This window comes from Falco biarmicus, chromosome 8, assembly GCF_023638135.1.
Source record: "Falco biarmicus isolate bFalBia1 chromosome 8, bFalBia1.pri, whole genome shotgun sequence".
Lineage (NCBI taxonomy): Eukaryota > Metazoa > Chordata > Aves > Falconiformes > Falconidae > Falco > Falco biarmicus.
The window spans coordinates 722,967-737,682 of NC_079295.1; the positions used below are offsets into that span (position 1 = coordinate 722,967).

The 14,716-nt window shown below is 44.1% G+C and overlaps 1 pseudogene; it reads right to left on the reverse strand.

Annotated features, from left to right (window-relative positions):
* Positions 1-14,716, reverse strand: part of LOC130153731 (hydrocephalus-inducing protein homolog) — a 62,755-nt pseudogene that overhangs the window by 9,369 nt on the left and 38,670 nt on the right.

Sequence of the window (14,716 nt, forward strand, 5' to 3'; positions counted from 1 at the left end):
GCGCACCCGAGCGCTGCCTCAAGCAGGCAGAGCATCTCAGCCACCACCTGCGCCTAACGTAGGGCTCCGTACCGGGGTGCTCCAGGGCTCACCGCCTGCAGCAGCGCCTTGTTAAGACGGGGCTTTACGGTCTCCAGAGAGCAGCACTCACCTGTTCCCACCATCAAACCAAGAGCTCAGCTTTGTAAAGACGCCCCACCTGAAGCATACTGAGCAGTTACGGAAAACCAGCCTCCTCGCTACTGAAACCAGATAAGCTCTAAGTGTACTGCTAACACACATATCCCTTGCTGCAAAGGCAACTGAGACCACAAGGCTTACAGCTGAACTCCAGGATGCTGAGTTTCTTCCTTAAGTCTGCTAAGATGGCATAGTGCAGGATCTTTCAGTCTGAAGCCTTTCTTGAACCACTGGAGCAGCCTAAAGTGCCTGAATTCTAGCTCAGATTTTGGCTTAGGTCCCCCTGCTGTTATAGATTTGCTAATAAGTTAAGATTGATTGACTTTATTTGATTGATTATTTGATTTTATAAAATCAATCATGTAATAGAAATATAAGAGGATAAGAAAATATATTTTAATGAAACTTATAGTTATAGTAAAAAGCGGCTATAGAAAATCCTCTGTACAGCCCCGTACCAAGGCCGGAGGAATTGGTCAGAATCACCTAGTAGGAATGTTTAGAACTTAGATAACAGACTTAAGATTTGAGATGATTGTTTATATGTAACCTAGGAGGATGTACTAAAATGTCAAAATGAGAATTTATGTGAACTGGGAAGAGTCGAGTGAAGCAACCCATAGTTGCCGGCCAAGAAACAGTTACCTCAAGTGGCAGGTAATTCCGGCAGGGGGAGATCGAGACCACCGACTCACATACCACCTACCCAAATCGTACCCCAGACCCATTTCCGGACCTTTCTAACCTTTACTGCGCAGAATCGGATACGGGAGGAGAGTATGTTAATGATTTATGGGAAATCTTACGATTATGCATGAATATTTAATGAATATGGATGAATGAGTTCTATATAAGGTGTATGATTTTGAACCATGGTGTGCGTCGATCGTGAGGGGACTCGCTCACGCACCCGGCCGTCCATAAAGAAATGTCTGCTTATCTACATCACATTGGTGTCGGTAAGTTCTTCATTCCGAGATTTCGGTAACAGTTTTGGCGACCCAGATGGGACCTCGCTGAAGGAGACCGGAGGAGTCGGGGACCTGCTCGGTTCCAGCCGGCACCGAGGATTTCTCGGGGACACCCATCGATCCCCGATCCGTAAGGCTCTTCGCGACGTTCCCTGGATTTTGGTAAGACACTTCTTCTTGTAATTGTAGTAAGTGGGTAGGAGTCCCACTATAATAAGTGTATGGTAAGGAGTGGGTTGGAGACCCACCAGTGGGTTTGAGTCTCACTGAGTAAGTCTGCCTGTCAGACGCGGTGAGAGCTGCGCAGGCTTGGACTATAAGGATCCTTGTGGAAGAGGAAGCCTAGGCGCCTGCCCGTAAGACATAAGCAAAAGCTATTGCAGGGTTGGACAAAAGTGGAAACAAGAGAACCTACATGCTCTAGTGTTCTCTAAGGTAGTGCCTCTAACAAGAAGTTAGGAGGGGTTTTTCTTCTGATACAGAATTGTTTATTGTGTCTGTGTATCGAGAAGAAAATTAAGAAGTGTATAATATTGTGTTTTATGTCTTTGTTTAAAGTAACAATTGTGGAAAAGTGTGAGTGTGGCTGTAAGGGTGAGACGTGCAATTAAGCACGAAAGCGAGTGTGGAGCGTGGATCCGCGGATCGGGGAGACAGAGTTGAATAATTGTGTATTGTACTGTGAGTGATTATACCATGGCATCTAAGTTAACTCGGTTGTTTAAAAGTAAAAGCATGCGTAATCTTGCTGTAAATGATAAAATCCCGAAAAATTCTCCATTGGGATGTTTATTGGCACATTGGGGAGATTTATATGAGGATTTGCCAAAAAGCCAGATGATTGAGTATTGTAATAATTGGTGGCCTCTGTATACATTGGAAAATCAGGAAAAGTGGCCCATAAATGGAACACTGAATTATAATACTATTCTGCAGTTAATGTTATACTGTAAAAGGGAAGGGAAATGGAGTGAAATGCCGTATGTGGATTTGTTCTTTTACCTGAGACAGAGAAAAGACTGGCAGGATGAATGCAAGTTAACTGATGGAGATAATTTTGTGATGGCTGTAACTGCTGATAACAAGAAAGTAAAAAGGTGTTGCTCAACTTGTGAGATCGGGAAAGGTTGTTTAAAGAAAAAGATTGTCACTGGGAGTGATGATGGACCAGAATTAGATATATCCCCTCTTAGGAGAGAAAGGAATCAGGGTCGAGAATCTAGGGCACGAGAACAGGCGATTGAACCGGATAGCAGTGGAACAGGAGATGTGGAAGAGAGATTATCGGAGATTGTAATTCATACTCCTGTTTCACGGAGAACTCGGCAACAGACACAGACTATAGCTCCCCTGCGACAGGGAGTTGGTAGTGATGGACCGGTCTATGTGAAAGTACCTTTTACAGCTATGGATTTGATGACTTGGAAGCAGGCAGCAGGAAATTATAGAGAAGATCCTGAAAAAGTGGGCAAGGTGGCAGATACTATAACTAGAACACAGAATCCAGACTGGAATGATTTACAGGTGATCCTGGATAATGTGTTAGATGATACAGAGAAGCAAATGGTATTAAAAGCTGGTAAAGCTCAGGCAGAGTTGGATGTGATGAGTGGAATTACAGGTGGAACAATAGAACAGAATTTTCCATCTGGGGATCCGCAGTGGGATCCAAATAATGTAACACATAGAGAAAGACTGAGACGGTATCAGAAATGGGTTTTATATGGGATTAGACATGCCATGCCTAAATCTCTGAATTGGTCTAAATTATATGAAGTAAGACAAGATAAAAATGAATCTCCCTCAGCATTTTGGGAACGATTAAAGGAAGCTGCCAGAAAACATACTGATTTGAGAGTGGAAACAGAGGCAGCACAAATGCAACTGGCTTTGATTTTTATGGGGCAATCGGCACCAGATATAAGGAAAAAACTCCAGAAACTGGAGGGAGAGAATTCAAGGAGTTTGAATACAATGCTGGAAGTCGCATGGAGAGTATATAACAACAGAGAAAGAGAAGAAAGAAAATCAAGGAGAACAGATTTATTGGCAGTAATGACAGGAACGGTAGACAGAGGAAGGGGCAGAGGAAGAGGACGAGGATTTAATGGGAGGGGAGGTTGTATGCACTGTGGCCATCGGAAATTTAATACCCCCTTAGGAGTAAATCAGTGTGCTTTGTGTAGAGAGGAAGGACATTGGAAAAAGGATTGCCCTAGAAACAAGAGTGTTTCTCACGACCTTGCCAAGATAATGATTTTAGACGACTGAAGGGGACCGGAGGGGAACCCAGCTGAACCTCTGGTTAAAATTTAGCTGGGAGATAAAGAAGTTAAATTTTTAGTAGATACAGGAGCGACATCTTCGGTATTAAATACATGTAAAGGAAAAATAGGAACAAAACCAGCCAATATAATAGGAGCAACAGGGAAAGAAGAAAACCAGGCCATTCCTACAACACCTAGATTTGAAATTTGGAAATAAGATAATTACACATGAATTTTTGTATGTACCAGAATGTCCGATACCCTTGTTAGGAAGAGATTTGTTGTCTAAATTAAATGCACAAATTGTTTTTGATGAAGGAGAACTTTTCTTGAAAATACCCGAGTCAAAAACGGGAGAAACCTTGATGATACAAGAAAGAGTAAAGGAACAAGAAATTCCACCGGAGGTGGATTTGGCAGTGATCCCTACTGTATGGGAAACAGATATTCCTGGTAAATCGAAACTAGCAGAGCCTGTTAAAATAGATTTGAAGGAAGGCGCAGGAACAGTGAGAATTAAACAATATCCAATCAAACCGGAAGTGAGACAGGAATTGAAGAAATTGAGTGATAAATTTTTGGAGTATAACATTTTGGAAGAATGTGAATCTGAGTATAAGACTCCTATTTTACCAGTCAGAAAACCCTCGGGTGAATATAGGCTGGTACAAGATTTGAGAGCAGTAAATCAACTAGTTAAGGACATTTATCCTGTAGTAGCAAACCCTTATACACTGTTAACAGCATTAAGGGACACTTATCAACGGTTTACAGTGCTTGATTTAAAAGATGCTTTCTTTTGTATACCTTTGGAAAAAGAAAGCAGAAAACTGTTTGCTTTTGAATGGGAAAATCCTCAAACCGGGCGAAAGATGCAGTTGACATGGACTAGATTACCCCAAGGATTTAAAAACAGTCCAACTATCTTTGGAAATCAATTAGCAAAGGAACTTGAAATGTGGAAACAGGATAAATCAAGAGCTGGGCATTTACTTTTACAATATGTGGATGACATATTGATTGCTACAGAAGAAAGACTTACCTGTATACAGGTGACTATCGACCTCTTGAATTTCCTGGGACTAAATGGATACGAAGTGTCCAGGAAGAAAGCCCAGACAGCCCGCCAGACTGTGATATATCTGGGCTTTGAGATTTCAAAAGGACAACGACAATTAGGAAAAGATCGCAAAGAAGCTATCTGTGGTATACCTGAGCCGAGAAATATTCATGAACTCAGAGCATTTTTGGGAATGACTGGGTGGTGTCGCCTTTGGATCATGAACTATGGGCTAATAGCTAAACCGCTGTACGAGGCCCAAAAGAACCCTCCCTTTGCATGGGGCCCACAACAACAAAAGGCTTTTGTAGAGTTGAAGCGTGCCTTAATGTCTGCACCTGCCTTGGGACTGCCGGATCTAACCAAAGATTTCCAGCTGTTTGTACATGAAAGGCAACACCTTGCACTGGGCGTGTTAACCCCGAGGATAGGAAGCTGGAAACGACCAGTCGGATATTTCTCTAAACAACTGGACACAGTGAGTAGAGGGTGGCCAAACTGCCTTTGAGCAGTGGCAGCAACAGTGATGCTCATACAAGAAGCTCGGAAATTGACTTTGGGAAGAACAATAACAGTCTATGTCCCACACATGGTGATAACTGTCCTAGAACAGAAGGGGGGACACTGGCTGTCCCCCAGCCAAATGATGAAGTACCAGGTAGTACTGACTGAACAGGATGATGTGATTCTAAAGACAACTAACCTGGTAAATCCTGCAGTATTTTTAAGTTCCATACAGGAAGAAGGACGACTGGAGCATGATTGCTTGGCTGCCATCGAGTATGTTTATTCCAGTCGTGAAGATCTGAAGGATGTACCACTGGAGCGACCAGACTGGGAACTGTATAGTGATGGAAGCAGCTTCATGGAACAAGGAGTCCGATACGCCGGATATGCGGTAACAACAGAGACTACAGTCATAGAAGCAGGAGCATTGGCGAGTACCACATCAGCCCAAAAGGCAGAACTCATCGCTTTAATTCGAGCCTTAGAGATAAGCAAAGACAAGAAAGTAAGGATCTGGACTGATTCAAAATATGCCTTTGGGGTAGCGCATGTCCATGGAGCTTTGTGGAAAGAGAGGGGGTTATTGTCCTCTCAAGGATCAAACATTAAGCATCAAACAGAAATTTTATGATTATTGCAAGCAGTTCAAAAGCCAGATCAAGTAGCAATCATGCACTGTAAGGCACACCAGATTGGGAATACAAAAGTAATAGCTGGGAATAATTTAGCTGATAGAACAGCAAAAAAGGTAGCAAAGAAACAAGCATTGCAAATGGCAATAATTCCTTCTAAAACAGTAACCCTTCCTAGGGAAAACCCGAGATATTCAGAGGAAGATGACAAATTGAGTCCATTATTAAATGCTAAGAAAAACTTAGCGGGATGGTGGGTAACCCCTAATGGACAGGTAGTAATTCCACCTCTTGTGATGAGAGAGATAATTCAAACGAGACATCAGGAATGTCACTGGGGAGCAGAAGCCTTAGTAACATCTTTACGAAAACAAGTAATATCAGTTAAGATGTTGGGAATAGCTAAAATGGTAACTGCAAAGTGTGAAGTATGTTTGAAAAATAATCCAATGATTAAGAAAAAGGTTCAAATGGGTAGACTGAAATCTGGTGTAGAACCTGGAGATGATTGGCAAGTAGATTTTTCAGAGCTACCCAGACAAAATGGGTACCGGTACATCCTGGTAGGGGTTGATACTTTTACAGGATGGCCAGAAGCCCTTCCCTGTCGCACTACACAAGCAAAAGAAGTGGTGAAGTGGTTATTACAAGAAATAATTCCGAGATTTGGAGTTCCTATTGGAATTTCTTCTGACAGAGGTCCACACTTTGTTGCTGAAGTAGTCCAAAGTGTTAGCAAAGTATTGGGTATTAATTGTGACCTACATTTATCTTGGAGACCCCAATCTAGTGGGAAAGTGGAAAGGATGAATCAAACTTTGAAACGACAAATAAGTAAAATTTGTCAAGAAACCAGTCTAAAGTGGCCTCAGGCGCTTCCATTGGCATTATTACGTATCAGGGTACAGCCAAAGAGTGGAACCTCACTCAGTCCTTATGAATTATTATATGGAAAACCATATGAGTCTCCAGAACCAAATCCAAACGTACATGTAAAAGGAAAGCAGGATGTATATAACTATTTGCTTTCTCTAGGAAAAACTTTGGCTGCAATTCGGAGTGCAGTAATTTGGAATAGACCTTTATCCCTGGAAAATTCAGTGTATGATTTCCAACCAGGAGATTACGTCTATGTGAAGACCTGGACCTCTGAACCTTTACAGGAACGTTGGAAAGCACCTTTCCAAGTACTGTTAACCACTTTTACGGCTATCAAGATAGCAGAATCGGATGCTTGGATCCATTATACTCGAGTGAAGAAAGCACCTATTCCATGGAAGATTATCAACCGTGACCCAAAGACTTTAAATTTGACTTTGAAAAATGTCTAATTTTTCATATCAGGTTATGATCGTTCTTTGGATTCCATTTGGGTTGGTAGTGTTGGCAGGATCATGGGCTGACTTGGTGGACAGGAATGAAAGACAAATAGAGACAGAACAAGTGATTGAAATTCCCAAACAAACGGCTGAGGAAAATTTGATGGTAGGATTGATTAAAGGATTTGCCAATTTACAAAATGTTATGCAGATCACTGCTTGTTTACCAATACCGAGGGCAGTAGGTGAATCTATTCCATGGGGAATCTTAACCATGAATCTGACCAAATTAGAATATGAAAATGAGACAATGGATTGTAAACAAGAACCTAGGGAAACTTGGGAATTGCAAAAGGTTAAAGTTGGGGAAGAATCACCAGTATATTCAACCATTTGGGAATGTAAAGGATGATCTGTAGCTAAACCGGGATTATATGGAGATTTAGGGAACAAGGGATGGTGTTACTAGCCTAAAATGGCTACAACAAACACCAGTGTATGGATAACCGAGACAAAATGTGAGAAAAAGAATCGAACCCTACAGGAAAAGGAAATAGTTTGGGATTCGGTTTGGTCTATGACCTTATATTCCCATTTTCAGTATATGGCAAAAACTCCTTGGTGTTTTACCTGGGATGGAAAAGTGTTTTCAGTATTACCCTGGGTCAATGATAGATCAACTTCATTGGGAGAAAAGGAGAATAAAATAGTGCCATGGTGGAAATGTGAAAAAGTGTATGATTGTAGCAATGCAGACTTAATAATTCAAAGAATCCCTCCTTTGGCTGCCGCTTTAAAATATGGTTGTTTTTGTCGAGGTCTTAAGAATACTCTCAATCTATCTAGCGCCTATATACCCAGAAGAGGAATTATGTTTAGTTGTAGAAAATCTACTATTCAAAGTCCAGGACATTTAATTTGGGCATTGAGTGATGGAACCTGGACAACTCATCTACCATTAGATGGTAAAGTGAAACAAATAACTTTAGGCGTGCCAACATTGTGTCCGATTTGGAAGAAATCACCGTTTAGAGGATCTCTAGAAAATTTAGAACTGAAACGAACAAAGAGATCTGAGACAAATGATGATACTTGGAATGAACCATCTACAGGAGTGAAAATTGGCTGGGCAATTGAATCACTTTTAAATCCTATAGCATCATATAGAAACAGAGCATGGCTTTATAAGTTAACTGGTCAAGTGGAAAAATTAGCAAACGTTACCAAAAAGGGGTTTAAGGAATTGAATATACAATTACAGGCAACCTCTAGAATGACTTTACAAGATAGAATGGCACTAGATATGCTCCTACTTAAAGAACATGGAGTATGTGGATATCTCAAAGATAAACTGGACCACTGTTGCATCCCCATTTCAAATGTCACACAAGATGTGGAACATGATTTGGATTTATTAGATAAAATTGAAAAAGAAACAGAATCAATTCAAGAAGATATGTCAGAAGACTGGTTAGGGAAAATTTTTAACAAATTAGGAAGGAACTTGAGCTCTTGGATACAATCCCTAATCAAAACTTTGTTTCTGTTACTGATTGTCTTTTTGATGATCATGTTGGTATATGCATGTTTGAAGAAGCAGTTTACCAATAGAATTGCAATCAATCGTATGATCATGAGAGAAGTACCAACCAGTCCACCAAGGTATAGCCCACCACCAAAATATGTTGAAACAAATGATATGTAAATAATGTGAAAGTATTGAAATAATGATTTTCAACACTTTCAAAGGGGGGAAATGTTATAGATTTGCTAATAAGTTAAGATTGATTGACTTTATTTGATTGATTATTTGATTTTATAAAATCAATCATGTAATAGAAATATAAGAGGATGGGGAAATGTTATAGATTTGCTAATAAGTTAAGATTGATTGACTTTATTTGATTGATTATTTGATTTTATAAAATCAATCATGTAATAGAAATATAAGAGGATAAGAAAATATATTTTAATGAAACTTATAGTTATAGTAAAAAGCGGCTATAGAAAATCCTCTGTACAGCCCCGTACCAAGGCCGGAGGAATTGGTCAGAATCACCTAGTAGGAATGTTTAGAACTTAGATAACAGACTTAAGATTTGAGATGATTGTTCATATGTAACCTAGGAGGATGTACTAAAATGTCAAAATGAGAATTTATGTGAACTGGGAAGAGTCGAGTGAAGCAACCCATAGTTGCCGGCCAAGAAACAGTTACCTCAAGTGGCAGGTAATTCGGGCAGGGGGAGATCGAGACCACCGACTCACATACCACCTACCCAAATCGTACCCCAGACCCATTTCCGGACCTTTCTAACCTTTACTGCGCAGAATCGGATATGGGAGGAGAGTATGTTAATGATTTATGGGAAATCTTACGATTATGCATGAATATTTAATGAATATGTATGAATGAGTTCTATATAAGGTGTATGATTTTGAACCATGGTGTGCGTCGATCGTGAGGGGACTCGCTCACGCACCCGGCCGTCCATAAAGAAATGTCTGCTTATCTACATCACATTGGTGTTGATAAGTTCTTCATTCCGAGATTTCGGTAACACTGCCATCCCATTCTACTCTTGTACGGAAAGCGAGTAGCACAAGGAGCAGAAGATAGCCCCAGAAGTTGTACACAACCGTCACTGTGGCTTTTGTGCAAAACTATTCCTCTATCCTTTGAGCTCCTTTTGTGTGACACCCACCAATAACTAAAGCTTAGGGACTGAAAGTTGATTTCTTTTTTTATAAAAGTCTGCTGCTTAGTCATTCCAGAATGTCCAAACCAACTTCTTATTGCAAAGAGCAGCCCACGTGTGACTAGATCACAACTCAGAAAAAACCCTCCTGGAACAGCCTTTTCAGTGATCCCTGACTTTGGGCTTGCAACCGTGGCACGGGGATGTTTGATCACATCCAAAGCCAGAAAGGAAGAGCTAGGGAGCTTTTGCTGAATTCAGTGGTTTTTCAGTGGATCCAGCCGCAGCCCAGCTGACAGCAGAGATGAGTTACACTTCACAGCTCAGGCACGCATCAGAGGGCTGTGTACTTCTATTGCACAGACACCCGAAAAGAGGCAGTACTGGGTGCTCGCTGTTCAGAAGATTTTTCCATCTTGCATCACATGTGGCCTAATTTTCATTAAAAACTTGATGTTCTAAACCATCAAAGCTCTTAGGAAATGACAAAGATTTCCAAGGGACAAGTTTTGCCCATAATCATGGGTGAGGCATGCCCCACGGCCACTATCATCAAAAAAAATCAGTGGCCATTCTTTCCCTTCTGCAGCAGGCCCTCAGCCTCTCCTGGAAGGTCTGCGGAAGCTATCCTTTCTTCTGCCCCACCATTGATGCTGGAACTTTAGGAAACCCTGGGAGTTTTACGCTCTCTCCTTCCAGGTGAACCTCAGAGAGTGCTCTCCTGAAAGGAGGAGGAGCAGAGTAAAATACAGACCATTCAGGACAGCCGAGAGAAAAAGAAAGAAAAAAGAGAGTATGTCCCGCTCCTCGCTAGCAGCTGGGGCTTCCAGGAGCACCCAGCCGCTGGCCAAGGCCTGGGTACCCCGGGCTGGGACCGTGTGATGCCCCCACCACAGCATGTCCCAGAGCACATGGACCAGGGCATGGAGGGGCCACAGCCTCCTTGTCCTCAGTCCCAAAGCCACACCTGGTTCTGTGGAGTGAGAATTCGGATCTCAGTCGGGTTAACACCTTGGCACATCATGGAGGGATTACAACTCGGCATTCAAAGAAACAGGGGTGTGGGTGGCCCAACAGCACAGAACTGTTTCCCAAGTCCCTAACTTCTGCTGCTTTCTGGCACTCATTTTTTTGCCCACGGAACGTCCCCAGGTTTTGAGGTTGGTTTTGAACGTGATTCTCAACCAACCACATCAACACAGAGATCCAGTTTTACACGATGTAGGACACGGCAAGTGAAGGAGGGATCAGCACTTAGGATTTTGCTTCTCCCTGCAAAAGTGGCTTAGAAATGGGTTTTGGAAGAAATCAGATGTAACCCAGTACATTTCCATATCCAGAAAAAAACAACAAAAAAAGAATTTTAGGTGATTGAGCCCCCCCACCACGTGCTTCCTTCCAGCACTCACGAGCCATGGCTTTATTTGCATGAATAACTAAGAAAGTTCATTTTGAGCTTAAACAAAACAAATTTCAAACCACTTCTTAACCGCTGGCTTTGCAAGTTGCACAGTGCTGATGAGTTCTGTAAATCACCTGATCCAGAAGCGTTCGGCTAAGCAATTTATGGAGGCAACTGCAAAAACACACATGGAGGCCAGCCACTTCCCCGTGGGGCTCGAGATCCAACTGCAATTTCACAGTGCTGCACTAGGGCAAAGCTTCTAAATATTCCCTGCAAGGGGCACACGCTGTCTGCAAATCGTCCTCCAAAGGGATCTGTGACTGGCATGCAAATGCACGAGGAAGGCTGTCACACTGCTCAGAGTCGTCAAGAAGCAAAATTAATGACTCCCTAGTTAAAGATCACGGGTTTCTTCTTTAAACTCTTTTTGCACCCTGGGACAGTCTCCACCCTGACGATACAGCGGCTCAGCTCTGTTTTGTGAGGGATGGGGGGTAGGTGACCTCCTTGAGGTCCTCTCCCAAGGGGCCCATGGAAGAGTTCAGATCTCCTGAGGGACCACGAGGGTTTTTCCAGAGACGCCTCCTCTTTCTAAACACCGATCGCTTGCCCAGCTCTGTTTCCTGTAACTCCCAGGTTGCATGTAAGTAATTTTCCTATTTCTCTGCCACAACAACAACAAAAGCTCTCCAGGCACAACCCCTGGAGATCCCTGCAGCAAAGTGATGGACAGCCCCACCACCACAGCAAAAATCCCAGGGCCAGGAGCACAGCGCTGAGCCAGGATTCCCTTGGGAGCAGCTTTTTAAATCAACCCTTTCCTTCCACAGCTCTAACAACTGCAGCTGGCGGCCAGGAAGGCGGTTTGTTAACACGAGCCCTGGTTAATTACTGTAGGTGGCATTTGCCAAGTAAACCCTGCGCAATTACCGTATCAATAAAAAGTTGTTTCATGGCCTTTGTATCTGTCAGCTTGGAGCAGTAAGGAATGGCTCGAAGCAGCTGGGTTAGTGATCTCAGCACCCTCCAGAACGGGAGCCTGGCTGCTGGGGACCACGGGCCTCGCACCTCCTTCCTCTTAGATGGGGAAAACCAGAGCGTTCCCTGGATGGAAATCTGACAGGGACCTCCCACTCCTGAAAAACACCTCAAGCAGCACCACACGGACGGAGAGGAAGGACAAGGTAACCTGAACCACGGAGCTTGCTGCAAGCATTCCCTGCCCCGTGCCAGCACAGCAAGGCCATCACCTCTGTAAGGGCAAAGGCGGCGTAACTCGGTGGGTCAGTGATAACCGCTCCCAGAAAAAGACCTGACAGCACTTCTGTCAGCCGGGAGGAGCATAAAGCTTGTCTAGCAGGCTGCTCGCACTCTGACTTCTGGGGAGGGTGCTCACCCTGCTGAGGGCAGCGAGCCCTGTAACACGCGACCCAGATGAAGCAGAGACTTGAGCCACGAGGTGACGATTCCCACGCAGGGACAGCAGCACACGTGTGGCACGTTCACAGACACCCTGCGCTCAGCAGGGCTCAGCCACTACGGTCTGGCAGCGCCTGGAGAGCGGGAGGTGACCCAGGGGCAGGGAGCACGTTTCACTCAGCTCCTACCGCCTCAGGAGCCCGATGGTGCATCCACGTAATAAAGGCTCATCCTGGAGGTCTATAGGGGCTTAGTGCTCGTCCACCAAAGCTCTTCTGCTGTGTACCTCTCTGCCTTTACAAACACCTTGCAGCACAACGAATGCATGGTATGAAAGCTCGCTGCTTTGGCTGCTCTGGGATCAGCGGTCGGAGCCAGGCGCGCTAAGCCCTGGCTCTGCACAGACCAGCTGGGAGCCACAGGGACAGCAGGAAGGTGCTGGCACTGCCCTGCTGACCACCGGCTCTTCCTAGGAATTCCGTGGGAACCAACTGGGCTGGAAGAGTATTTGTGCCTCGCCTTTGCTGTGGGTAGCAGGAGGAGGAGAAAGGAGCTGTACTGAGATGTCGCAGCAGACTGTTGATACGCTCTGGCTTCTCGGGGTTTGAAGATCACGTAAATTTCAACTGAAGAATTTGGCCAGACATCTCCCTCCTAAGACAGGAGACAACAAACCATTTACCTTCAAACGTTACATTTCTTGTTTTCAACCACAGCCCTGTAAGCCTTTATTTAGAGCATCAATGACGAGCAAGGAGCAAACAACACTTACAAAATGTGTAAGACTTTGGAAGCAGCTGTGAAAAAAATTAAGTCCCTTACCTTTACTAGCACCCGGTAAAGGCTTGCCTTTTTTTTTTTTTTTTTTTTTAATTAGGGCTATAATAAAGGAACTAAACTGGCTGGCTTCGGCATATCAAGGATCTCTTCAGAAGTGCCAGCTGACCTAAAGAAAAGATACGGTTTCCCTCCAAACCTTCCCTTATATCCCTGTGTCACTACAGCCATGTGAACACGTCTTCTCAGATCAGAAGAGATTTAGCAAGTCAAATGGATTTTTCCATTCTTAGTTACAAAGACAGAAAGAAAGAAAACCATGCCTGCCTTCATCATTGCAGAAGAGATCTGTAAACCAGCTCACAAACAAAGGCAAGGTCCCGTCAGGGCTGGCTACCCCGGCCAGGGCTCACTGTCCAAGCCTCCCTCTGCTTGCAGGCAACAACTGGCAGAAGAGGAATATCAGGGCTTTGCAATCTGCTCCAGCTGCCTGCAGGTCTCCACAGGGGGTATGAGACATTGCCCATGACACAAAGCCCTAGTTGTCCTGGCCTCCTCCCGTTCCTGCATCACCGCTGCTGTCGGAAGCGGAACCGGAGCTGGGTCAGTGCCCACGTGGCATTTCTCTGACACTAGAATGTGATCCTGGCTCAAAATAACCCAAACCGAACACCAAAATGGTGAACTTCCGCTGCACAAAAAAAATCCAGCTTCAGCAAGAACCTGGGAGAACCCTGCAAGCGTAAATCTTCAAACAGCGAGGGAGTGGCGATGGGTCCCTGCAGGTGTTATTCCCAGCGGCCGAGGCCCCAGCGGGATGATTTGCCCAACACCACCGAGACCACGGTGATCGCTGCAGTGTTGCTGGCATCTCTCTGTACGCTGTATAACTCACCAGATGTCCTGCCATGCTCCAGGAAGCCAGTCAGTGGTGCAGTAAGATCCTGGTAAGGGACATATCTCCCTACATCCAGGGTGCTGCTGGATCCCAAGGCACAGTCAGATGAGACTGCTCTAAGGCATCAGAGGAGACAAGCCTACGGACGAGCAACACAACCCATCCATTCATATGCACCCGCACAGCTCTCTGCAACAATCCTAACGCAGCATTATTGATGGAGCCTTGCACTCATATCCTCACTCCCAAGAAAACCTGCACCAGCAGTTAACAGACTCAAACCTCTTGAGCTTCTGACATGAAATCACCATTCTCCAGGATTCAACGTATTCGGACAGAAACTTCAGGCAGTACGGCCACAATCAGCTTCCCTGTATTGTCAGTGAAGCTGCACGCCAGACTGTTTGACTCAAAGGGAGAGGGCAAGAAGAAATCATCAGTTACACATTATTCTACTATTCTGTGGCTAAAAAAAAATTGTGAAGGACATGACTGTTTTGGGAAACCTTTGTCATTTCTCCCTTCATTACTGCTGTATGTCAGACCATAAAACTGGAAAATATTGTGACCTATTTCTCCTGG